Raw genomic sequence first — 25831 nt, 5'->3', positions numbered from 1 at the left:
GCAAGTGTGAGTGTCATGCCATATTCTTTATGTGAAAGACTAGGGGTGGGAGAGCTCAAGTGCACCAACATGACCTTACAAATGGCGGACCGGACAACAAGAAACTACTAGGGGTATGGGAAGATGTGCCCGTGAGAGTTGGAAAGTTTTTCATACCGGTGGACTTTGTCATTGTTGATATGGAGGAAGATTCCAACATTCCAATCATTTTAGGAAGACCATTCCTACACACCGTCGGAGCGGTGATCGATGTGAAACATAAAGAGCTAACACTTGAAGTAGGTGATGAAACAATCACCTTCAATCTTGATAAAACTGTGAGAGCTCCAAACTTGTTTGAGCCATGCTTTATGGTTGATCACTATACTCGGGAGGGTGACAAGAAGAAGATAGAACCTCCATTCAAAGAACAAGGGAAAGAAAGAAATCTCAAAGAGAAGGGCAAAGACTCACCTCCAAATTGCAAGAAAGATATTGATGATGTTAAAATGGCTCTATTCGGAGAGCACGTAGGTTTTCACAACAAGAATGAGAACTTGCAAAGCTCACCCATGACAAGTATAGATGGAGGCCTCATTGGCCATGATAATAAGGAAGAAGAGTTGCTCTTGTCAACTCATGATCCACCCGACATAGGGAAAGAAGCAAGAGAAGTATGTGGTCTATGGGATGACGAGTTTGAAGGACTTGTTAACCCATACATTGGGAATGCTATGACTCTAAAACAAGGCTATGTAGACCCTTGTCACCTCTTTAAATCGTATTACTACATTAATGAAGACAACAATGTACAAAGGTCTATGCAAGACCTTCATCATGAAAATGAACAAGCCTTTGACTACTTCTACAAGGTGTTGAGCAACATCAACAATGCCTTGGCTTTGCCCCCTTAACACCTATCAAGAGAAGGAGAGTTTGGTGGAGTCTTCCCTAAACCACCACTTGTAAATATTCTAACCCTTTAACTTGCATTTCATTTAACTTGTACACTATTCAATTTTCACAATGCATTTTATATGCTTTGTTGATTAATTTGTATGACATGAGATCAAGTGAGGGAGGGATTTTAATGTGCTTCAAATGTGTAGTGTTTGATGATCAAGTGTGGGGATGACACATGTCTAGGCTAACCAAGCCTTTGTAGTGCAACCCATATCGAAATGACAAAGAATTAAAGAAGAATTAATGCGGGAAGAAGATCCCCACGAGCAGACCTGAGCTCGTGGGGACTGGAACATAGGCACGAGTGAAAAAATTGCACTGAAGAGTAATATGCCCGAGCCGACATTAGCTCGAGCGTCCCTCAGCTCAGGTCGCTCGACGTCAACTCGGGTCGTGGGTCCTGAAGGAGCTTCCACTTGACATTTTTACACTGGGCAGAAATCTGCCCGTCCCAAGCTCGAAACGAGCGTCCCAGCAAAAATCCGCCCGACTCATCATCAGGACGCCCGTCCCCAAAGCGAAGCAAATTCTAAATTTTTCACTGGCTATAAATCCGCCCGAGCCCCTTCCAGGTCGCCCGTCCCTACCTGCTACATGAACAAAACGTGGGACTCACCTCATTCTTCATTTCCTTTATTCAAACACAAACACAATAATTTCCCTCACTTGAACCCTTAATCCCCTCATCCAAAATCACCATTTTCTCATCCAAATTCACCACAATCATATCCAAACTTGATCAAATAAAGAACAAATCAATCCTTTATCAACAATAAGACCATTCAAACATCAATTTCTTCACAAAATCAATCAAATTTTCTAGGGTTAGGTGAAAATCCGAAATTCCCATATTGATTGAGCATTCAATCGAAATTAGAAGAAGAAAGGAGCATTCAAGCATAAACTTGGTTTGTTGATACTAATTTGAAAGGAGAATAGCCATGGCAAGGACTAAAGGAGGCAACAAGGCAACAAAAACACCAACTTTATCTAAAAGACTACAAGCTCTTGCATCAAAGGCTTTGGTCTTGGTTCAACAAAGAGAGCAAGCTCCGGTAACCGTCAATGCTATCGAAGAAGCTACTACTTCTATCCCGGAGGTGGAACAATTGAAAAACTATGCAAATGTAGCTTTCATTTTGGATAAGCATAGGCTTGCATTCGAATCCCTAGCCAAGAAAAAATTTTTAGCTACTAAATTTGTATGTCAAGATGCTTTGGGCAAATTGGGTGTCCTTGAACAAACAAAGGCATTCTTCGAGTCTATGGGGTTATCCACCCTCTTTCAAATGAATGAATTAACATACCCCTCTTTGACATTGGAATTCATTAGTTCCTTGAGGGAGTATAGAATTGAGACTCGGGATTATGCCGAATTCCGCCTCGAAAACAAGAGTAGAACAATGCATAAAAGTGATTTTGGTAAAGGGTTTGGACTTAAGAACGATAACCGATTCATGAAGAAGCCTTTGGAGTTTGATGCCAAACCCCTTTGGCAAGCCATCACCGGTCGTGAGTTTACTACTTTCAAGGAGTGTCATGCCTTGTACATTCATCATCCGGGTATTAGGTATTGGCACAAGTTCGTGGCTAATACTTTGATTGCTAGAAAATAAGCCAATCACTTGACCGAATTAGACTTTGTCTACCTTGAGTCCTTTTTGAATGCTGGTGGGAAGTCCAAAAATGGGTATAATATTCTTCAACTATTGATCAAGAGATGGTTGGAAATTGAAAATGGGAAAGATGGCGCGACTTTCATTGTTAATGGAGGCTTGGTGACAAGATTGACAGAGCACTTTAAACTGGAATTCAACAAAGACAACACTTACAAATCGGTTAAAGAAAGCCACCTTCTTGATATGAGCAATTTGATACACAAATTTCAATGGGTCAAGCATGATAACTTAGACCATAAGTATGAGTGGCTCATCAAGGATGCCAATTCAATTGTCTTGCCAACCAAGATTTGTCGCCTCTCCACCCACCGAACCAACTACCTTATTCCCGTTTCCGAAAGTGACGAGCGCATCATCAAGCAACAACAAAATCCAAATGAAGAGCCCTCCTCCTCCATTGTTACGCCACCATATCCCTTTGCCTACCACGTGTTCAAACCAAGTAGCACTAATGTTATGGCGGGCAATGACTATTTGACACAATTAATGCAACATATGCATAAGGAAGCATATAATGATCGGGTGAATGCCTACTACGCCCAATATCCACCCCTTTTACATCTTTCTAGGCAAGGACTCCTTGATCCTTCGAGCTCTTTGCCAAATTGGGTGGATAAGAAAGTGTTCTTTCCTAATGTTTCTCAAGATGAAGAAAGGGATGATCAGGAAACAAAGAGAGAGGAAGATGTTGATGATGAGAGCGAGGAAGGTAGTTGGTCTTGCCATGATGATGATGATGATGAGGAAGAGAAAGATTCTAATTCTAGTGAAGAAGATGTTGGTGAAACCTCCGGTTCCATGGAGGTAGATGATAATGATGTCACGATGAGCGACAATTGATGGTTGACAAAGCTTGAAGAAGGACATCACAAATGTGGGGTTGATAGCTTATACTAGTACTGACCTATTCCATTGTGAGTATCCTACCCCTCCTTTTGCTTTGTTTTTGTCTCATATTTCTATGACTTGTATAACATTTAACTTGCATCATTTAGAAAGTCGATTTGGACTCTTGGTAGCTTTGAGTTTGGAGTCCTAGCACCACTCAAGGGACAACTTACATTTCATTTAGAGTGTCGATTTGGACTCTTGGTCCCATTGAGGTGATTATATTTTTGCTCCCACCATATAGAATCCAAAATGACAACTTACATTTCATGCATTGCATTTGCATGCTTGTGAATAAACTTTCCCTCTTTTACACTAGAAATAGTGTTTGGTTTGGTTTGAGGAAATTCATTCATAAGCAACCCGAGTTAATTCAAATTAGCTCTCCGAACAATAGAAAGCATGCATCATGTAGTTTAGCTTAGTTTGCATCACTCGTATATATCTATCACATGTAAATATTTCACATGTAGTATGCATTTAGTATAGAATCATGCATCATTTCATATCATTGCATTTACACAATTCCCTATTGTTTTGTCCATTGGGGACAATATCCATTTTAAGTGTGGTGATAGAGAATTCTAACACTTTCTAACACTTATTTCAAAAATGATAAAAATTTGAAAAATCCAAAAAACATGTTCTTCCTTTTGTAGTATAGAATCGTATATATTGTATATATTTGTTTGTTTGTGTTCACTCCTATCACTTGAGACCGACTACGCCACGTCCGAGGCATGAGGAATATGAAGACCGCATGGTATGATCTTTCCAAACCTCTTTTTTCCTCTTATATGTTAATGACAATGTGGCTTCTTTTTGTTTGATGCGGTGCAAACCAATGTGATTATAGGAGTTGCATTTAGATTATGTGGCATACTAGTGATAGAATCATTTGCATTAGGTTCTATTTATGATAGTTGCATCATGGCATGTAGTTGTATTTTAGGAAACTTTTTGTGAAAATGTCTAGTTGGGAAGCTTGAAAAGTGTATATAGGCCCTTGTAGATAATTTTTCTCCTTGAGACTTTGTTTGCTAGAATACCCTCAAGACACCCTAGGATGTGTCATACTAGTATCTTTTGTCCCATGGTCTAAAGCCTAGTCAAAGGTTTGCATGTGTGTCACCTATCCAACCTTATGATGTGATATGGACTTGATCCACTTATCTAGGGGACCTTGATTGAATTGGTGGTTTGGCAACCCAAAAACACTTTTCATTAATAAGTTTGAAGTGCTCATTTCAAAAAATTTATGTTCTGGAATTATTCTTATTTGCCAAAGAGACCTCATAATGTGTTAAATTGTTTATATTGCCGATGAAATTTTATAGAGGAGTACCACTTCAATGTGCTGTGGTGCGGGATCCATTAAATTGGCCCCCCATACGGTTGTGAATTCGGTCGCCCAAAGACAAAGTGACTATCACCCCAAGAGCTATTGTCTAGAGGTTAACCGCTTGCCTAATAAGCGTTTGGCGAAAGCAAATGACACTAGCAAATGAGGGACAAACCCCATCTCAAAGTTTTGAAATGTGAAATGCGGAAGTTGAATTGAGGTCAAGTTTTGAAAGTTAGTCAAATCCACTAAGTTTTGTTTTGATTGACTTGAGCACTCCATTCCTAAAAATCATTTTTGTTATGCCACCTTGTTGAGCTTGGGACGATCCATGGCCTTTACACTTGTAGAGAATCCGAGATTTGTCATGTCACATACCACTAACGTCATAAGGATCATCATTCCACCCCTATCCGATCGCCCTTGACAAAAGCATTTAGCGATTGTGGACAAAATTACTCTAGTTTAACACAACTTGGAGGTGATTTGTTGGTCTCCTCTTAGACCTAGTAACTCGGAGAAATAATATCTACAATGGAATGTGTACCCTTAGATTGCTTCCCCTTTAGATGATTTCCGCCACTTAGATGAGGAAAGTGGCTATTCTTTTTGTAGATGCATCCCTTACTTCATCTTGTGTGCTTAAGTGTTAGGATCCATCACCATTTTGGCAAGCCCCACCTTGCCTTGCAAGAAGGCATCTTACCTCATAGATGTCTTATTGTGAGTTGAAGGGCGGAGTGAGACCCGCTAATTGTCTCACATCGGCTAGTATTATTAATAAGGGTCATAGTTTTAGTCACCTCTTTACTCGGGACGAGCAAAGGTTAGGTTTGGGGATATTTGATGTGACTCATATTTGTGCACATTTAGTCCCCGAACTAGCCTCGTTCCTATGCTTTCTAGTGCTTATTAGGATCGTTTCTTATCTTTAGTTCCCTACTTTGCATATTATTTGAGGTTTTGTGTCCTTGGTAGTAGAGGATTGCTAGCCTTGCATTTATGGAGCTAATGGAGTGCATCTAATGACCAAGCAACAAAGAGGAGACCAATACTAAAGGTCTAAGTGAATAAATCAAGTAGAATGGGCAATGATGAAGACCCCCATGACCCCTCAAGGATCCCCACAGATCCTTAGGCTGTCAAAAGAAGAAGAAAAGCTGATCAAGGTGTAGATACCCGTATCCGTCGATATTGGAATTTATAGAGAACCCGACAAACACCCGATGATGATAGGACACATGTATTCTTTAGTTGTCACTGTCATTATTTGGAGCTCGTTTTACGAGGTAGAAAGGGCGTCGTCGATGAAGTATTCTATTAATTTAAATGATATTTAAATTAATGTTTTTTTAAGTGAATTCTTTTTTTACTATTTTAAATGATATTTAAATTAATGTTTTTTAGTGAGTTCATTTTGTTATTTTAAATGATATTTAAAATATGGTTTTTTTTAGGTAAATTCAATTTATTTTATTTTATTTTGAATTTATTTTCTTAAGTTTATTTTATTGAAAATAAAATAAGTATTTGATTTGAAAAATCATTTTATGAGTATATTTGATTTGAAAAGTCATTTATTTTAATGGATTATTTGATTTGAAAAATCGATTTGAAAAACGAAGAAAACTCGTTTTGAACACTTGTTTTTGAGCTCGATTTTAGCTCGATTTTTGAGCCCGTTTCCTTTGCGAATTGGCACGAATCTCGAGTACACTAACCCACCTAGACCAATACCCATCAACCCATGTTCGAACCCCCTCACAAGCAGCCCAAATTCTCGTCCCAAACCCCTCACAAGCAGCCCACGCATAAACCGAGCCCCCTGTTTTTGCGAGCCAATTCTCGAGCCCAAACCCGCTCCAAACACTACCAAGACCCGTACCCATTAACCCTAACCCATACCCTAGTATCCTACCCATATTATCCTACCTTAATCACCAAGAAAAACCCCCAAACGAACCCTAGAAAACCCCCCAAAAGCTGCTGGACAGCAGCTATGTTCAGCAAGCCCGATTGCCTCTCCCTCTCTTTTACCCTACTTTAACTCCTTATAAATACCACCCCTTCACCATACATTCATTCCTCTAAGTTCTCCATACATCCAACCATCACATAGAAGCTTTAAACCTCAGAAACAAACCCTAAACATCCTCCAAAAACCCTAAACAAAACCGACACACAAACTGAAACTGTTTGTGTGTCTCCTTCGAAAACCCTTTCGTTCCCCCATCAAATCACCATAAAAATTCGAGTTTCTTGTTCCTAATTAACCATATAACATCCATACACACATTAGATAAAGAATTACGAGCCAAATTGCCCTTGAGAGCACACGAAATCCCTCGAAAAACAGAGTGAAATAACACTCTGTTTTCGCGGTTTTTCCTTGTCTGTCCAGTTCTGTTTGTGCTCGTTTTTCGTGCCCAATAGACCAAAACGAGCAGGGGTTGCTTTAAGATCCTTGTTCTCCTCTCTTTCTAGTTTCCAAAACATCTTTCGGATTGAATTTTCGTCGTGAAACGAGGGAGATATCACTGTTTTAAAACTGCTGTCCAGAAACTTTCCAAAACGCGTGGTGCTTTGTTACTTCGTCGACGACGGCCTCTCGAGATAAAATCTACCTTCGATTACGACCCAAGACGGTGTCAACGATACATGTAGGTTGAGGGTGCATCAAATCCCCTTCTCTTCTCTCTTTTTATTTCGTTTTTTTTATGCTTTTTTTAGTTTGTTTTTTCGTTTGTTTTGGTTTGTTTTTCGATTGTTTTAAATTAACTATGAAACAAGTTAGTCCGAGTATGAGTTAAAGTACCACCATGAACACCCGCGTTGACTTGAGATGGGAAAAGAAACCGCTCCTTCTGTCGGTCGTACACCCCCGTCTCATTTACATATCCTCGTGTTCAAGGTAGGGCATAAATAAAACAAGTTATCTAACTTCGATCTTCGTTTTCGACCCTCTTACTGTTTCGGCCAAATCGATGGACCTTAGGACCCGTTGTATGTTAGTTTAACCTCTGATTGTTAACCTATGACGTAATTAGATGACTTTAATTCAATTCAATAATTTAATTAGACACTTTAGGTGGCTTCGACGTAAGTTATAAAATCAACTAACAATTCTGTAAATAACTGAACGCTTCTTTCTTATCACTTGATTTCTCGCTAGCATAGGAGTGCGTGATTAGCACCTCCCTATTAACACTCGACGAGTAAGCATTAATCTTATGATATCTGACCTAATTGGACCCATTAGGCCGTGTAGAATGCACCCTTGCGCGACAATCAATCAACATCGTTTTTAACTCGTTTTCTAACTTGTTTTCGATTCCTTTTCGCAATCATTCGATCGAATCAATTAATCTAACTTAGGAACTAGGTTGGCTTTGGTTGGGCCGTGTCTTGGCCGTGTGCTTTGGCCGTGTATTTTGGCCTTCTTTGTTCGTCTCCCTCTTTTGTTTATCTTTTGTTCTTTGTCGTTTATAGCTTGTAATTTACGGTTTTGTTTATCGAGTTGTAATCTTCTAATTTTGTTTTACTTCTTTTGAGTCAAAACCTTTTCAAAAACCTTGGTCTTATTTGGTTAGACGGTTGTTCCCGATGCTTGTAAAAGCGTAGTAAACCGCATGTTGTCGAAAGCAACATGGCCCGGTTTATGCTAATGCATGCTTTGGTGCATAGCCCTATGTCTAATTCGACGAGATTAAGCGCGAGCACGCAATACGAGGATGACCCAAGGACCGTGGGTCATGTGAGCCGAGGGCCACCCTCAAGTGCACGGTTTTCAAGGCCAATTGGCCGTGGTTTTGCGTCGTGTATTGTTTTGTTTATAGCAATTGTAATTAGATCGAGTTGTAATTTATTTATTGTTGTGTCGGCATGAAATGCCTGGTTTGTAATAGGTAGATCCCAACGGCTCCCCCATTCCCCTTTAAGCCTTGTTTGTTTATTTGTATGTTGTTAGATCAATCAACCCACATGCTAAATTACAACTTTGACAAAGTTAGTTTAGTTGCATCTAAAACGACATAGAAATTGTTGTCACATGATAGGGTTAAAACAACGTTTGCATTACATACATCGCAGTAGCTATGACCTTGTTTGAAATCCGACACTTGACTTAGTAGAGGCCGTTATTGACGGGCGGGGTTGGGTGTCCTTATGGGCTTCCCAACACGTACCCTCACCCCTTACTCAAGATCTATGGTTTGTGGATCCGTCTAAATACCATTGGATTACGAGAGTCATTCAAATCGAGTGATATAGGGTACAAGTCTTTATCTTTAATCACTCGTAGTCGATGGGCTTTATGCTTTTCGATGAAAGGTGTAAAGTTGACTTGAACGGTTCCAAGTTCCCAAAAAACTTGGTGGCGACTCTAATTGGTCTTAATTCGATTCGAAAGAACCTCGAGTCGATTATGCCGGTGTGGATCCCTCGACGCAGCCTTCCGAGGGCCTTGTCCACAGATTTGGCGACTCACTGGGAAAAGAGGACTAGTTACACCGTGTTTCTAGGGTCTTTTCCTCCGAGGTGAAACTTGAAAAGAAAGTGTTGGAAAGTAAAACATTACTCATAGTGCTACGATTCATGCATAAACCCTTAAGGACTTGCCCGGGCCGTCCCAGCGTTTCTTCGTGATGCGTGGGGGGCGACGTCCCACTATGCCAGGAAGCTGCACATTGCTCGCTTCCACTTCGCCTCGCGTGGTTCTTGGGAATGGGGACGATCTTCTAGGTACTTTACCTTAAGACACCTCGCTTTATAAGACCGCAAAAGGATGGAGGGCATAGACCTTCTTGTAGAAGACTTGCCGAGACTTAGAGATGTCTAAGAGCATACATCCTTATAACATGAGAATGACAATGTGCAATATGTTTTCCCGAGTCTTTATTTTCGAAAATTCCCATGTCCTTTTCAAAACCGAACTTTTGAACAACTTATTTTCAAAATAACATGGTTTTAAAAACGCGGAACGCTGCCCAAATAGGACTAGAAATTTCGGCCCAAAATGAGCTTTTATAGCCGGCATGCTGCCCATTTCAAATCTCATTTTCAAATCAATCCTTCTTGTTTTTCAAAATCAATCCAAAATGTTTCTCGAACCTCAAGCAAGTATGAAATGCGTCGAGTCGTGTCCGGGTCATGGCCGTGTTAGGCCGGGTATGTTTCGTTTCAAGAGTCTAGAACACGACCTTGTTGGGTCACCCAAGCTCACCTCTTGGGCTTTGAGTCATGTTGGTCGACCTTTTGGTCTAGGATAGTCCACAAAAAACGTCCAAGCTAGGCCCTTTAGGACGTTTTCACTCGAACCCATGGGCTATGTTAGCCCAATCACGGGTTTAGTCACACCAAGTCCAGTTTAGAATCGAGTTATGACAGTTTGAGTCATGTCGTTTTGTCGAGTCTAAAATGAACCGATGTCTAAATCAAACCGTGAGTCGAATCCTTGTTAATCAATCTCAAGTCGAGTTTTTTGGTTCGAGTCAAGTTGGGGTCGAGTCCTTAAGTGTGCAGGGGATCTTACTTTAAATATTGACTCAGTACGGGGTTTTCTTGTAGAAAGGCCGCCAAAAACCCGACGTCAAGCAATGGAAGATGCTGTTAACAAGCTCACTGAGGCCGTGAACCTCATGATGACCCGAATGGATGTGATCGAGTCTAAGTTGGTTGAAGATTCCTCTCCATTTACCCCACCTCTGACTGATCTGGAGAAACGGTTCAAATTCATTGAGGACCGTCTGAAACTCTCCCGGGGGAAGAACATCCACTACGAAAATGCTAGGGCCTATGCCCCGATTCGGAGATAAGTTGCCCACGAACATGGTACTCACCGACATCCCAAAGTTCAAGGGCACCGAGATCCAGATTCACCATGTTAAGGCCTATAAAGGGTACTTAGCACCAAGGGAGTACCCGATGACATGCTCTCTCAAAATTTTCGCTCAATCTCTGGATGAACACCCAAAGGCATGGTTCCACAATCTTGACCTCAAGAACTTCCCCACTTTCGAAGATATTACGGTGGAGTTCTGTAAGCACTATGCTGACAATGTTGAGATTCAAACCAACATAAGAACTTTGGAGGTTATGACACAAAAGGAGAAAGAGGGCTTTACTGAATTCCTCGCAAGATGGCGCGCTGAAAGCGTAAAACTAGCTAAGAAGCCTGATGAAGTTGAAATGGTAGATAAGTTCGTAAAGAATCTACGACCTATTTACCGCAATGCTCTAAAATACCAGAATTTTGGCTCTTTCAAAGAATTGATAAGAATCGGGATAAAGGTAGAAGATGATGTCATAAGGGCGGGCCGAAAGGTGAAAGGGTACCAAGGGGCCTCATCGTCTAAGGGCAAGGCCCCAAGAACGCCCATATTGATGAAGCCATCAATCTCTTAGAAGGGCAATCGAAGAAGTCGCAGCGCCAAACACCTAGGGCATTCACCGATATCGGATGCACTTATACATACGCTCTCCAAAGGCTCATAGCCCAAGGAAAGCTGAAGCCTATTGGTCCAACTCCGGATCCTCCCGCTGAGCAACAAGGTAAATGGTCTAAACCAAATGCCTATTGTGCCTTTCATCAAGGGAAAGGCCATGATACTGAAAGGTGTTATCGACTGAAACACGAAATTCAAGACATGATTGAGAACGGAACGCTCCCAATCCCAGCTGTTAAACCCAATAACATCACCAATCCATTTGGCGATCACGCCAACTTTGTTTCTGTCGAAGACAATGTCGATTATTCCCATCTTATCCGCCCATGTCACTTGAAAGGGGTGTTTATCGGGAAAATATTTGTGGATTGCTGTGAATTCTTGCCAAACCCGAAGAATGAAATTCAAATCGGGAGTCTTGCTCTAGAAGGTTCTTCTCTCATTAACGAAGTTAATAAAAGACAATTTGTTTCACCAACCTTTATCACTGGCGTAGATCCTCAGAGGACTACCTCGGGATGGGGGCAGACCATCAAAGGGATCATGGACTAGAACCGAGCATCTAAGCTGACAGCTGAACAAGGGAAAGCTCATGACCAGATTTGAAATTATGAGTCGGGATCTGTTTTCTTTTCTTAGTCGAGTCGAGTCTAGGAATTTCTTTTTTTGAAGTTGAGTCGTTTGTTCCGCGATGACCTAGGGTGTGTCCTAGGAATCGTTCCTTCGAGTCTATTAAGTTTTTTTCATTCCAATAAAAAGTTGCAGTTTCGTTTCCAAATATGTCTTGTTTTCAATCCTCAATCATTCTGAAAGCATGATAAAAGGCACAACACACTCAAAGAGATCCCTGGGATAGAAATATGTCCCGTTTCAAAATGTAAGGTACACTAGGATCCTGTGTTTGATTCCTTTACCTATTCCATGTCTGGCGGTAGAAAACCTCCATCTGAACCAATGTTTATGACAAACTTTTAGATGATTCTATGACGAACTCGGACTAGCTCCTTGTTTCCCCTATCGATGATGGAAGGCAAGCCTTTTCCCCAACAAAATCATCCCATCTCGAAGAGAGAAGATATCAACCCGTTCTAACAAGGAATTGTTAGTTCCTACCCAAATTAGTTGGCGAAGCCCAGTTTTCAAGGTGTATCCATTTATGACTAAGAGAATGAATAGAAGACCATTTTCAAAGAGAGAAAAAAGGTGAAAAAGAATGAAAAGATGAAAAGATGAAGAAAAAAGGATGAAAGAAAAGAAAAATGAAAAAAGAAAAGTGATGAAAGAAAAAGAAAAAAAGAAAAAAAAGATGTTGAAGTTATTGCGGAATGCTTTTGGTTGGATGTCGAAGTTACGGAAGCCAGAATTCAAGTCAAGTACTCATAGTTGAAGTTCAATGGGTGAAGCCCAAAAGCTTAAGTAGTAACCTCTTTACCCTCTAAGTCCTTCCTGAGACAGTTACAAGGGGATAGTCGGGAATTTTGAGAATCATTCCTCTTGTGTTGTTATACCTAGCCTTTAGGGTCCAGACATGGAAATTTGAACCTACATCATTTTTCAACCCATTTGCACTCGTGGTTCATCAAACCAGAGACACCCATTCCAACCACATCAGCAGCCATAGCCCTTGGCCTTAGCACCACAAAACGAACCTTCAGAATGATGGTTTACCTTGCGAACCTATTTTTACCAAGCTCCACATCCCAAAGAAACACAACCTTTTGTACCAACCCTAGACACGGGATTTAACGGTACCTTACAGGCTAGAATGGGATACGACATGATACCTTAGGTGAAACCTTCGAGTGTGTACACACAATCAAAATGCCATGTTTATGCACCATGATCGAACTACGTCGGATTTGATTTCGCTCCACGCGAATACGTAGGCAGTCCTTCAGAATAAGGGATTCAATCCACTCATCATCCAAGTTGTCATATTGTCGGTTTATTACGGGTCTTAACCAAGTCCAAATGAAGCCACCTTTGTTTGAGTCGGTCTTAGCACTCGATGTAGGCTAGGATAAGGATATAGGTTCGGATGAGAGTAGTGTCAAGTCTCGAATGAGCTTTATCTAATGGTTTAGGCAAAGATGTTGAGTCACATAGATGTGGGTTTGTGTTGGGAACAGAAAATATGAAAAACCCGCTGAAAAGAAGAAGGCGTGGAAGAAAAATAGTAAAAGCCCGCTGAAAAGAAAGAAGGCGGTGGCAAGAAATGATGAAAACTCGCTGAAAAGAAAGGAGGCGAGAAGAAGAGTGACCGAATGTTCCCAATAAGAGTGATGTGTGATGTCTAAGTGTTCTTATAAAATCAGTCTGTGTTTAGTGTCTCGGCGAAGCCAACGTTGTTGCTCAGTGAGTTTAATCCACCTTGTCAATGTCAAGTGATCTTGATTCCCATGTGCCCTCGGGAGCACGACCATGTCATACGATATCTTCGTCCCAAGTCGACGACTTTGTGATTTCCATTTGCCGTTTTTTGGGCGCCAGAATGGCCAATTTACATTTCTACCCCCAACAAGTCCATATTTGAATTCAAACCCGTACACACTTACGGTTTTATTTTCCTTTTTTGTTTTACGGTAGCGGGCTACGCCCACGTTGTTTACCGGTCATACAAGGTGTCTGAGTCGTATTTCATGCTCACCCATCAAGGTTCAATTTCAAAAAATTTCAAAATGCCAAAATTTCAAAATTTCAAAAACTTTTTGCCAATTGTGGATAGATGATCCAAGTAGTAGAATCTTTCTGGGTCGATGGCCCAATCATTCAAAATTTCAAATTCAATTTTTGAAGGCCCGATGGCCCAACATACCAAGTGATGTCAAATTTAAACTTCGGGTCGATGGCCTAATTATTCAAAATTTTCAAATTCAAAATTCGGGTCGACGACCCAATCATTCAAAATCTTCAAATTCAATTTTTGGTCGATGACCCAAAGATTTCAAATGATCCAATTTCAAGATCGATGATCCAAATGTGCTTATGTGATGATTATTGCTAGTGCATTTTCTATGTTTCAAATATAGCAGGATATGCTTCAACTGGGGGCTCTAAAGTCTTCGACTTTAGAGCCATTGCAAACTGGGGGCTCTGGAAGCGTTGGCTTCGAGACCATTATCAAGATGAAAGGGATGACATCCACCCAGAATTCAATTCAATACAAGAGTATGAAATGGAAGAATTCCGCAGCTGAAAGCAAATGATGAAAGTGGCGGCAACCTCCTCGGAAAGTCCCGTCCCATTTTGGACAAATGCCAGCAGATGATAAATTTTGGGCAAGTGTCAACAGATGATGAATTTTGGACAAATGCCAGCAGATGATAAACTTTGGGCATGTGTCGGCGATTCTTAACTACGACGCGGTTTGATTCCGTCGAAAACGGATACGTAGGCGCCTGAGGATAAGGCTCAACCCACCATTTATGCAATTTATGGGTCGATGACCAACGATGACATTTCGACGCAACGAAGCAAGAGTCAATCTCCAACGAAGTTTCGGTATGGTCTCTTCTTATGGTCAAGAGCTTATATACGCAAGTCTAATGGACTATAAACGACCCGAAGAATCCTCGAGTCGAGAGGGACCTGGGGTATACTTTGACTTTCGCCTTGTCCAAGCCTCAGTCAAAGTGGGGGCTCTGTAGATACCCGTATCCGTCGATATTGGAATTTATAGAGAACCCGACAAACACCCGATGATGATAGGACACATGTATTCTTTAGTTGTCATTGTCATTATTTGGAGCTCGTTTTACGAGGTAGAAAGGGCGTCGTCGATGAAGTATTCTATTAATTTAAATGATATTTAAATTAATGTTTTTTTAAGTGAATTCTTTTTTTACTATTTTAAATGATATTTAAATTAATGTTTTTTAGTGAGTTCATTTTGTTATTTTAAATGATATTTAAAATATGGTTTTTTTTAGGTAAATTCAATTTATTTTATTTTATTTTGAATTTATTTTCTTAAGTTTATTTTATTGAAAATAAAATAAGTATTTGATTTGAAAAATCATTTTATGAGTATATTTGATTTGAAAAGTCATTTATTTTAATGGATTATTTGATTTGAAAAATCGATTTGAAAAACGAAGAAAACTCGTTTTGAACACTTGTTTTTGAGCTCGATTTTAGCTCGATTTTTGAGCCCGTTTCCTTTGCGAATTGGCACGAATCTCGAGTACACTAACCCACCTAGACCAATACCCATCAACCCATGTTCGAACCCCCTCACAAGCAGCCCAAATTCTCGTCCCAAACCCCTCACAAGCAGCCCACGCATAAACCGAGCCCCCTGTTTTTGCGAGCCAATTCTCGAGCCCAAACCCGCTCCAAACACTACCAAGACCCGTACCCATTAACCCTAACCCATACCCTAGTATCCTACCCATATTATCCTACCTTAATCACCAAGAAAAACCCCCAAACGAACCCTAGAAAACCCCCCAAAAGCTGCTGGACAGCAGCTATGTTCAGCAAGCCCGATTGCCTCTCCCTCTCTTTTACCCTACTTTAACTCCTTATAAATACCACCCCTTCACCATACATTCATTCCTCTAAGTTCTCCATACATCCAACCATCACATAGAAGCTTTAAACCTCAGAAACAAACCCTAAACATCCTCCAAAAACCCTAAACAAAACCGACACACAAACTGAAACTGTTTGTGTGTCTCCTTCGAAAACCCTTTCGTTCCCCCATCAAATCACCATAAAAATTCGAGTTTCTTGTTCCTAATTAACCATATAACATCCATACACACATTAGATAAAGAATTACGAGCCAAATTGCCCTTGAGAGCACACGAAATCCCTCGAAAAACAGAGTGAAATAACACTCTGTTTTCGCGGTTTTTCCTTGTCTGTCCAGTTCTGTTTGTGCTCGTTTTTCGTGCCCAATAGACCAAAACGAGCAGGGGTTGCTTTAAGATCCTTGTTCTCCTCTCTTTCTAGTTTCCAAAACATCTTTCGGATTGAATTTTCGTCGTGAAACGAGGGAGATATCACTGTTTTAAAACTGCTGTCCAGAAACTTTCCAAAACGCGTGGTGCTTTGTTACTTCGTCGACGACGGCCTCTCGAGATAAAATCTACCTTCGATTACGACCCAAGACGGTGTCAACGATACATGTAGGTTGAGGGTGCATCAAATCCCCTTCTCTTCTCTCTTTTTTTTTCGTTTTTTTTATGCTTTTTTAGTTTGTTTTTTCGTTTGTTTTGGTTTGTTTTTCGATTGTTTTAAATTAACTATGAAACAAGTTAGTCCGAGTATGAGTTAAAGTACCACCATGAACACCCGCGTTGACTTGAGATGGGAAAAGAAACCGCTCCTTCTGTCGGTCGTACACCCCCGTCTCATTTACATATCCTCGTGTTCAAGGTAGGGCATAAATAAAACAAGTTATCTAACTTCGATCTTCGTTTCGACCCTTTCTTTGTTTCGGCCAAATCGATGGACCTTAGGACCCGTTGTATGTTAGTTTAACCTCTGATTGTTAACCTATGACGTAATTAGATGACTTTAATTCAATTCAATAATTTAATTAGACACTTTAGGTGGCTTCGACGTAAGTTATAAAATCAACTAACAATTCTGTAAATAACTGAACGCTTCTTTCTTATCACTTGATTTCTCGCTAGCATAGGAGTGCGTGATTAGCACCTCCCTATTAACACTCGACGAGTAAGCATTAATCTTATGATATCTGACCTAATTGGACCCATTAGGCCGTGTAGAATGCACCCTTGCGCGACAATCAATCAACATCGTTTTTAACTCGTTTTCTAACTTGTTTTCGATTCCTTTTCGCAATCATTCGATCGAATCAATTAATCTAACTTAGGAACTAGGTTGGCTTTGGTTGGGCCGTGTCTTGGCCGTGTGCTTTGGCCGTGTATTTTGGCCTTCTTTGTTCGTCTCCCTCTTTTGTTTATCTTTTGTTCTTTGTCGTTTATAGCTTGTAATTTACGGTTTTGTTTATCGAGTTGTAATCTTCTAATTTTGTTTTACTTCTTTTGAGTCAAAACCTTTTCAAAAACCTTGGTCTTATTTGGTTAGACGGTTGTTCCCGATGCTTGTAAAAGCGTAGTAAACCGCATGTTGTCGAAAGCAACATGGCCCGGTTTATGCTAATGCATGCTTTGGTGCATAGCCCTATGTCTAATTCGACGAGATTAAGCGCGAGCACGCAATACGAGGATGACCCAAGGACCGTGGGTCATGTGAGCCGAGGGCCACCCTCAAGTGCACGGTTTTCAAGGCCAATTGGCCGTGGTTTTGCGTCGTGTATTGTTTTGTTTATAGCAATTGTAATTAGATCGAGTTGTAATTTATTTATTGTTGTGTCGGCATGAAATGCCTGGTTTGTAATAGGTAGATCCCAACGGCTCCCCCATTCCCCTTTAAGCCTTGTTTGTTTATTTGTATGTTGTTAGATCAATCAACCCACATGCTAAATTACAACTTTGACAAAGTTAGTTTAGTTGCATCTAAAACGACATAGAAATTGTTGTCACATGATAGGGTTAAAACAACGTTTGCATTACATACATCGCAGTAGCTATGACCTTGTTTGAAATCCGACACTTGACTTAGTAGAGGCCGTTATTGACGGGCGGGGTTGGGTGTCCTTATGGGCTTCCCAACACGTACCCTCACCCCTTACTCAAGATCTATGGTTTGTGGATCCGTCTAAATACCATTGGATTACGAGAGTCATTCAAATCGAGTGATATAGGGTACAAGTCTTTATCTTTAATCACTCGTAGTCGATGGGCTTTATGCTTTTCGATGAAAGGTGTAAAGTTGACTTGAACGGTTCCAAGTTCCCAAAAAACTTGGTGGCGACTCTAATTGGTCTTAATTCGATTCGAAAGAACCTCGAGTCGATTATGCCGGTGTGGATCCCTCGGACGCAGTTCCCGAGGGCCTTGTCCACACAAGGATCCGGGCGTTCCGAGCTCAGGACGAGAATCCCAAGCCACAATCCGGACGTCCCGTGGTCAAGTCGAGCGGATCCCTAGGCAGCTCGAGCATACTTCAAGGACAAGTCGGGCGGCTCCTTATGCGACTTACAAGGCACTAATCTTTTTCTTAGGGACTTAATCGTCATTTAAGCCCTTAGTTACCCTAAATTCTTGTACTTAGTATAAGTACTCCATTTTTTTAGGGGATTAATCACCAAGCTTTTATCAAGTTTTAATCAAGTTAATTTACCAATTTAGTTTAGTAGATCTTCCTAATCAAGTTGTAGTTACTCAATTAATATTAATAAAATCTTAATCTCTCTTTAATAATTCAAGTGTTCTTAGATTTAGTTTGATAATTTGAATACTATTTGGGGTTTATTGAAGAATTGACAACTCTTCATCATTAATCAAGTTGTTCTTCTATTATTGTTTGCTTATTATTTGGATCATCCTTAATTTGGTATAATCTCTTTTATCCTTTGCTTAATTCATTATTGCTTTACTCATTCACCATGTTTAACCTTGTTAGTATGATTGACACCCTTATTAACATATTTACCATGACCATGAGTGAGTAGTCTTCTAGCTAGGATTAATGGGGGATTAGGGGAACTAAAACATGGGGATAGATCCATACTTAATTTAATATGTTTTCATAAAGAATGCTTGCTTGTTGTAGTTTCAACTTATGCACATGTTATGCTTGATTGGCAACCTTGCATGAATCTCTTATCCATTCAACAAGACTTGTAAGATATTAACTAACTCAAGGCTTGTTAGACTATGTATATAGTTGAATAGGAAGAAACTAAGTGGACTTGTAGGTGTTGTTCAGTCTTGACCGACTCGGCTCCAGGACCCAAATCTTCCTAGGAATTGTAAGACATAAACTAACTCGATTCCACTACAACAATAATTTGCTTGCATCTATGTAAACATGTTTGTATGATCACCACCATGAATCCCCTATAAACCCATGATACCCTAGTGCCTTAATCAATTGTTTATAGACCCCTATTTGCTTACTTGCTTTGTTTTGCTTTAATTTCTTTACATTTAATTTTTAAGTAGTTTAATTTACAACCCTTAATCTCAACCCAATTTGTGACACCCTAAGACATAGCTCTCTACAACCGATAACTTGATTCAATGCCCGTCCTTTGGTATCCGACCTTTATTTTCCACTCTACTAAGAGTAGTTAGTTGATTCTATAAATATTGTTTTGATTAGTTAGCTTAGACGAGAAAGTTTTAAACCGTATCAGTCATCGAAGACCAAATTCTTCTCATGCTCTTCTCTTTCTCTTTCAAAGACAATGCAAGGAAATGGTTGGATTCACAAGAATCGGGTACATTCACAACTTGGGTTAGCCTTTCTAAGGCTTTCATCAACAAATTTTACCCACCCTAAAAAACCGCAAGGATAAGGCATGAGATTCAAACCTTCAAACAAAAAGACCTTAAGACCCTAAGTGAAGCTTGGGAGCGATTCCAGGACCTTCTTACCTCTTGCCCACATCATGGCATCCCCAAATCGATGACCACCTAAACATTCTTCCAAACCCTTGAGCCGAGATTTAGGGACATAATTGTGGCGGCCTCCGGCGGAAAATTTGATGCTATGAATAGCGTGGCTATTACGGAGATGATTCAAAACATTTCCAAGATGGAAAATAGCTATAGTACACGAGATAGTGAGGGAATAGGTGAAGGGCCTACTAGACTTTAGTTGGAAACAAAGTTCAAGTTGGACGAATTGTCAAAGAAATTTGATAACTTGGATTGGAGAAGTGTAAGGGACAAGTTCATCAAGTCCAACAAGTCATTAAAAGAAAAAGAGTAAAAGGATGAGAGAGAAAATTCTCTGATTTTTAGGGTTCTAAGTTTCTGTGCAATGGCGCGAAAAAAAGCCGCCTCTCCTCCTCGATCTTCTGCTTCTACTAATCAATCTCCTCATAATAATAATTCATCGCCTAATAATACCAACAATAGTACTATTAATCTTAATAATCAACAAAATATCACTTCTAGTAACAATAATTCTTTAGCTGATGTCGTTGATCTAGACATTGAATCTGCGAAACAAGGGGTTGATGAGATGCTTCAACCTCCCACCACTCTAAAGGAAGGTCAGGTGCTCTCTGATGACCCAAAGGACTGGACAGATGCGACTAAGCAGCGAGCAGTTAAACCTACTTCTGTTGTGACTCGGCTGGAACCGATTGTTGAAAGCGACATGGAGTCCGGAGAACCTAGTAAGCCGCTACTAAAACTTTCTGTTGATGATGTGAAGGACGAGAGAGCATATTGGAAATTAGCGGTTTATGGTTATGTGATGGGTACTAATCCTCCAAGGGAGATTGTAGAAGTTTTTGTCATGAAAATATGGGCTGCATATGAGATATCTAAGATCGCCTTCCTACCGAATGGTCTATTTGTGGTAAGATTTTCAAAAGCTGAACACCAAAAATGAGTCCTCGCAAATTGAATGTTCATTTTTGATGGTAAACCTCTAGTTATTAAGCCTTGGGACCCTGCTGTTAGAATTTCAAAAATTTCTATTAAGACGGTTCCCATATGGATTAAACTTGCTAGAATTGTTGGTTGTTTTATCCGCATAGATGATGCTACCTTGGACAAATCTTTACTGGGTTTTGCATGAATTATGATTGAGGTAGAGATAGACCAACATTTTCCTAAACAAGTTGTATTTGAAGATGAGTTGGGTTGTGAGATAAGGGTGGCTCTGGAGTATGATTGGCTTCCTATTACCTGTCAACAGTGTAAATGGGTTGGCCATCGTACTAATGCTTGTCTTAGGAAGGTTATTAGTGCTGCCAGGCCTTATAAGCACCAGCCTCAGAGGCAAGTTTGGAGGCCTAAACAGGCTACTGGTGGGGTGGAGATGGACCCTAAGGAGTTTCCTCCTTTACCTGGGATTGTCTTGATTCCTTGTGCTGTAGGGACTTTGTCTGGGGTGGATGCTACTCCTACTGTGACACCTGCTCCTCATTGCTCGGGCTCTATTTTTACTCTTACAAGGGTTATTACCCGCATGCCTAGGCATGAATCTAGAGTGACTGGGGACCCAACCTCTGGTTTTACTGTGAATTTTAATGCTGAATTAGCTGAAGCAAGTAGTAAGCTAGGTCAAGTGGATTCTAAAATGGTTGATAAAGGAGGAGGAGGAGGAGATCCCTGCTCTTCCAATGATTAATTTTGGAATGTGGAATGTTAGGGGCCTTAACAGTGATACCAAACAAAAAGATATTAAATGGTTTCTACATCAAAATGATGTGGAACTGTTTGGGCTCCTTGAGACTAAGGTTAAACCTGAGTCTATAAATAGAGTAGCTAGTAATGTTTGTCAAAATTGGGGTTATATTACTAATAGTGCCTGTCACTCAGGAGGTAGAGTATGGATTTTATGGAAACAAAATAAGTTGGATGTTGATGTCATTGAAATGGATGAGCAATACATCCATGTCTCTGTTAAAAACAAGCAGGATGGATCTGGATTTTTTTCTACTTTTGTTTATGCTCTCAATAAAATAGAAGAAAGGGTACCACTCTAGACTACACTCATAAGGCTGGCTGGGTTTGGACCTTGGGTGGTGCTTGGGGACTTCAATAATGTTATGTTTTCAAATGAAAGATTAGGTAAAATAGTGAAGGATGATGAGATGTTACCTTTCCAGAGTACCGTGGCTCTTTGTAAACTTCAGGACATGAAGAGTTCTAGGGCATTTTTTACTTGGAACAACAAGCAGCCTAGTGAGTCAAGAATTTTTAGCAGAATAGATAGGGTCCTGGTTAATGTTGAATGGCTTAATAGGTGGCCTGACTGGTTTGCTCACTTCCAACCTGAAGGTTCTTTTGACCATTGCCCATGTCTCATCTCTAGTGGGGGAGGATGTCAAGGGAGGAGGAAACCTTTTAAATTCTTCAATATGTGGTCTAAGGTGCCTGAATTCCAGAATTTAGTCTTATCTGGATGGAATATTGTTGTCACTGGTACTGCTATGTTCAGAGTAGTAAAAAAATTGAAACTGCTGAAATTTGCTCTCAAGGGGCCGAATAGAGATTTTTTCTCTGATATTGAAAGGAACGATGATGTTGCTTATAAGCTCCTTGTTGATTGTCAACTATAACTTCAGCAGGATAGAGCTAACAAGACCCTTATGGATCAGGAAAGAGACTTGAGGCAATCCTATTACCTTATGGCTACTGCTAAAGAGGACTTCCTTAGACAGAAGGCTAAGAGTGAATGGGCTAAGGATGGAGACACCAACACTGTAATGTTTCACCAAGTAATCAGGCAAAGACATGTGTATAACAAAGTCCTGCATATTGAGGATATGAATGACATTCTCTGTAAGGAGCCTGCAGAGGTACTACAGGCCTTTGTTGATTACTATGAGGATCTCCTGGGAACCAATGGCCACACCACTGCAGTTCTTGAGCATATCATTAGACATGGGCTAATTGTACAAGATAATGATTGGGATGCACTATGTAGGATCCCTAGTGAAGAGGAGATTAGAGGTACTTTATTTTCTATTCCCGAGGACAAAAGCCCATGTCCCGATGGTTACACTAGTGGATTCTTCAAGGCTAGTCGGGATATCATCAAGGGGGAAGTGTGTGAAGCAATTCAGACTTTCTTTGAGAATAGAGCCCTGATAAAACAAATTAACTGTACTACCCTGGTTTTGCTACCTAAGGTGGATAACCCTGTGAGTGTAAGAGAATTCAGACCCATAGCTTGCTGTAACACCTTGTACAAATTGATTTCAAAGCTGCTTTGTGCCATACTGAGTGGCCTCCTTCCTAGCCTCATTAATCCTGCTCAGTGTGCTTTCATCAAAGGTAGGAGTATCCTTGGTAAGATTCTGATTAGCCAGGACCTTGTGAGGTTATACACAAGTAAGAGTGTCTCCCCAAGGTATCTTATGAAAGTAGATCTCAGAAAAGCCTATGATTCCATTGAGTGGGTGTTTATTGAGCAGCTGTTAAAGTTCCTAAAATTTTCACCTAGACTTATTAAATTGATCATGGCCTGTGTCAGCACTACTTCTTTTTCCATTGATCTTAATGGTTACTTGCATGGCTTCTTTCATGGTAAACGTGGGTTGAGGCAAGGGGATCATATCTCCCCATTACTTTTTACCCTCTGTATGAAGTACCTGAGCAGAATGCTGACTGCTGTTACTGAATTGCCTGGGTTCCAGTTTCACCCTCTTTTGTAAGCAACTGAAACTTTCTCACTTAATGTTTGCAGATGACTTGCTCTTGTTCTGCAAAGGGGATGTTAAATCAATATTCATTATCATGGAAAATTTTAAAAGATTTTCCTCTTCATCTGGTCTGACCATTAACTCTAATAAGTTAGATTTCTATTGCAATGGCATGAGCCAGTATGTGGTCCAGAGAGTGATCCAAGGCACTGGATTCAAGAAAGGGAAGCTTCCCTTTAAATACATTGGAGTGAAGATCTCTCATAAAAGGCTTACAAAAATAGATTGTAATATTTTATTAGACAGGATGATTGCTAGAATTAAAGGGTGTAATAGCAGGAAGATTTCATATTCTGGCAGACTGATCGTAGTTAAGTCCGTGCTAGCTACTATACATAATCATTGGTCACAGATCTTTGTGTTAACAGTTAGCATTATGGATAGAATCCAAGCTCTCTACAGGACTTTTTTGTGGGAAGGCTTAGACAACTATTCCAGGTCTCCTTTGGTGGCTTGGAATATGTTATGTATGGAGAAAGAACATGGTGGTTTAGGGCTCACTGATAGCAAAATCTGGAACTATGCAGCAATAGGCAAATTGGTCTGGTGGATTGCAAGCAAGCAAGACCACCTTTGGATCAAATGGGTGGATCATATTTATCTCAAAGGTACTCCTTGATTTCAATATGAACCTACTACTTATAGCTCTTGGGCTTGGAAGAAGGTCTGTCAAATTAAGAATATATTTCAGAATGGTTATACTAATGGATTATGGAATGGAGATATCAAGGAGTATACAACCTCCGCGGGATACGACTGGCTTATGCAGAATCCTGGTTCAAAGGTCTCTTGGTTTAAAATTGTTTGGAATCGACATAATGTCCCAAAATGGAATTTCACTATGTGGCTAGTGCAACAGGAACGTCTACTTACTCTGGATAGATTAAGGAAGTGGGGCATGGATGTTCCACTTGAATGTTTCTTATGTGGTCAGGCACCTGAGGACCATCAACATCTATTCCTGATACGAATTAGAGCAGCGGAATTAAGGACGTTTTGGACAGTGCAGAGGACTGTTCGTACTAGGTACGCGCAGACCTGAAATGGAACGATTTTGAGAACAAAAGAATAAAAATTAGCGGACTGTTTTTGGCGAACCGAACGTACTAGGTACGACCAGTTCTGGATTTTGTATATAAGGGATAGTGTTTTGAACAAGTAAGACCTATTACTTGATCAAAGTGAGTGAGACCAAGACCTATTGATCAACAACTCGAGAATTTCAATTAGAATCGCGTTCTAACTAAAATCAGTTTTGTTTCTACGCAAGAAACGATTTTGTAAACACAAGTTTTCTGAAAATTCTTAGATGATTTTTATTCAAGAACTTGAAGGCATTATATAGCCTCAAGTGAGCCGTGCAAGAGCTAGCAAAGTGAAGAGTTTATCATTTACTCTTCACTTAATTACAATCATTAAAACAACTAATACATTGAACTTAGACAAACAAAAATTTAAGCTAACATTTTATTGTAAAGATAATCTGAAAATGTAAAATAAAAGTGAAGCTTGGACCGTCCTCTCCTCTTGGTAAACGTGCCACAAATCAGCTCCCTTAGTCCATACTTAGCAAATTCGCAAAGGAAGGATAATTGAAGCTTAAAGGCTGAAAATTATGAGCCACAATCGACTGTCCCCCGTGACTGTTCACAACCAGCTCATCCAGCCCGTTAACCAAATTCGAGTCATTAACTTGGTTCGCATCATCCCCTCCCCCTTGAAAAGGAATTGACCTCAATTCAGCTAGGTCATCGTCATCCAAGTAAGGAGAGAGATCACCAACGTTAAAAGTGGCGTGAACACCATAATCACCGGGAAGTTCAACCTTGTAAGCATTGTTGTTGACCCTATCCTTGATTTTGTAAGGACCCTCGATCCTAGGCATGAGCTTATTCTTGCGTTTGCTCGGGAATCTTTCTTTCCTAAACTGTACCCAAACCAAGTCTCCAATCCCGAACACCCTCCGCTTCTTTTTTTTGTTGGACTTGTGTTGATAGGCAGCATGCACGGTTTCAACTTTGGCCCGGTCTTGCTCATGGAGTTTCGACATTGCTTTCCACTTTGATGCGGTGTCTTTAGGTACCATTTCATCCTTTTGCTTTCGGAGTTCCTTTGTTTCTTCGGGATTACAATGATAGGCAGCCTTATTCGGGAGAGATGAGCCTTGAATAAGGTCAATTTGATGTTCAACGCCCCGAAGAGGAGGCAAACCAATCTGCAAATCATCGGGTAATACATCACTAAACTCCGTAAGGAGTTTATCAATTCG

General features: G+C 40.3%; 1 non-coding gene across 1 annotated transcript; it reads right to left on the bottom strand.

Moving 5' to 3' along the window:
- Window positions 1-19685: 19685 nt before the first annotated feature.
- On the bottom strand, window positions 19686-19792 carry LOC141615590 (small nucleolar RNA R71). The gene has a single exon (XR_012530004.1). It is a non-coding gene; the product is annotated as a small nucleolar RNA R71 (small nucleolar RNA).
- Window positions 19793-25831: the final 6039 nt, after the last annotated feature.

The sequence above is a fragment of the Silene latifolia genome, chromosome 11 (genome assembly GCF_048544455.1).
Source record: "Silene latifolia isolate original U9 population chromosome 11, ASM4854445v1, whole genome shotgun sequence".
In the NCBI taxonomy this organism is placed as follows: Eukaryota; Viridiplantae; Streptophyta; class Magnoliopsida; order Caryophyllales; family Caryophyllaceae; genus Silene; species Silene latifolia.
This window is presented reverse-complemented; position numbering and strand designations above follow the sequence as displayed.